This window comes from Drosophila teissieri, chromosome 2R (genome assembly GCF_016746235.2).
Source record: "Drosophila teissieri strain GT53w chromosome 2R, Prin_Dtei_1.1, whole genome shotgun sequence".
NCBI lineage: Eukaryota > Metazoa > Arthropoda > Insecta > Diptera > Drosophilidae > Drosophila > Drosophila teissieri.
The window spans coordinates 1,680,744-1,683,083 of record NC_053030.1 but is presented as its reverse complement, the minus strand read 5'-3'; positions in this window follow the sequence as shown (position 1 = coordinate 1,683,083).

The window sequence follows — 2,340 nt, the reverse complement described above, 5'->3', positions numbered from 1 at the left end:
GCAGTCCCTAAAAACGCTGGGAAGGGTTTCCTCGTCTAGTCCCATATCCTCGCTGTCGCCGTTCCTGGATCAGTTTGGACTTCTTAGAGTAGGCGGTCGCCTCCGGAATTCGTCATTGGACTTTGATGGCCGCCACCCGAAAATCCTTCCAAGGTCCCATCCGGTGACTCTGGCAATTATTTCGCATTACCATGAAAGCAATCTTCATGCCGGACCTCGAGCTCTTCTGGGTGCAATTCGATCCCAATATTGGCCTATTGGGGGGAGGAAGACGGTTACCAAGGCCGTGAACAGATGCGTTAGATGTTTTCGGATGAAGCCGCGGCTGATAGAGCACATAATGGCGCCCCTCCCCAAGGAGCGCTTGGAAGGATCTCACGCTTTTGAGGTTGCTGGCATAGACTTCTGTGGACCCTTCTTTCACAAGTCGGATACTCGCAACAAGCCCGCGGTTAAATGCTACGTCTGCGTATTTAAATGCTTTGCAACCAAGGCAGTGCACCTGGAGCTGATCAAGGATCTCTCGTCAGTTGCGTTTCTGTGCGGACTCAAGAGGTTCATATGCACCCGGCGGAATCCGAAGCAAATTTGGTCAGACAACGCCACCAACTTTGTCGTCGCCAAGAATGGTGGTCCGCCTTCGTCGTTTGACGAGCCAGATATAACGGGCCTAAACTATAATCGGCTTGACTCTTGGCAGCGCATCTCCTTTCTTCAGCAAATCTTTTGGTCGCGATGGAAGGAAGAGTACTTGACGTTGCTCCAGCAGCGCTCCAAGTGGCGCACCCCAAAGCCTGGCGTAGCCGTGGACAACGTCGTTCTTGTTAAGGACGAGAATCTACCCCCAATGAGATGGCCTTTGGCGAGAGTCATGCAGTTGATTCCTGGCAGAGACGGCGTCGCTCGAGTTGCAGAATTGAGGACCGCGTCTGGAGTAATAAGGCGGGCAGTGAACAAGCTGTGTCTGCTTCCCCTTGAGGACTCTGTTGGAAGCCAAGCTTCCAACGGGGGGAGGATGTTGGGTCATGCAGCCGCCAAAACTGTGCAGTAGACTAATCTCATACTCTTAATATTGTAAGCCGAAATAGTCAGTGGTAGCAGTTGCGATGCCCATAGTGCAAACCGCTGTTCTCGCACGCATTTATCTGTACGGCGCTCATTCCTTGTTCTCTTTGTTATCTACCTACGTTAAGCTTGGGCGCTGCATTTCGGCTGTCTGTCCCGCCAATTGTCACTTCTTCGTTTTTCGGCAAAGACTCAACTTGTGTTTCGATATAGCTCTTTGTCGGCCCTAGCTGCCGTAAACAATTCGCAAAATAAACAGTATCGGAAAATAAACAAACTTTCTTCGGCTATTTATTATTCGCAACAGCTATTGAAAAAGCTCAATAGCTAAACAAACCTATTAACGAATTTAACACGCAACTCATACTAGAAATAGATACAAATACGTCTTGCCAAACTACAACACCATTTAAACAAAAGCTTAGGAAAAAATATTTGCAGCCCTATTTCGATTTCGATAATATTGCTAAAATCTTGAAAGGAAGCCTAAAACCTAACAGGATTTGTGCATTCTTGGCGGACGATAATAATTTCGCATTAGTCGAAAAAGCATTACGTTAAGAATAGAGGCATAGATGAAACATTCCTTCACCTCAAACGAGAAACCTACTTCCCCAATATGAAAAGCAAAATCTCTGAATTAATTAGGAAGTGCGAAACTTGTCTAAAGCTCAAATACGACAGGCAACCACAAAATATTGTATTTGAAACCCCAACGCTTACACTCCTCTTTGACAGAGATTTACAGAATAACACTAGACACACGAAAAAAACACAAACTACCTACAGATCACGAAGAAATAATGGCAGAAACAGTAATAACATATAAAAAGGCAATCCACTCCACCACTAAACACACCCCTTTTGAACTTTTTAAAGGAAGGACCCATTTCATTGACAAAACAATAATACCCAATAAGAATACAGAGTAGAACCAACAACAATAAAACCTAACAGCACACTTGCTGAATAAATTAAGAGTCAGTCGTCGCTGAACTGTCACAGAGCGCACACTAAAGCTCAGAAGTGGTCGGACCTACCCAAGTGATCATTTCAAAAGAAAAATAAAAATCGGCATTAATGAATTGTAATCCTGGCAATTACACATTAAAAGAACTAAAAGCTCTGTGCGTGCAAAACAAACTTAAAAGTAGTGGCACAAAAATCGAATTGATTAAAAGACTTGAAAATATTAAATTTGAGTGTTGCGCCCATGAAAAAAATAAAACAGCAATGAAAAAATCAACGCCACAGAACAAACCGGTAAAATAGACA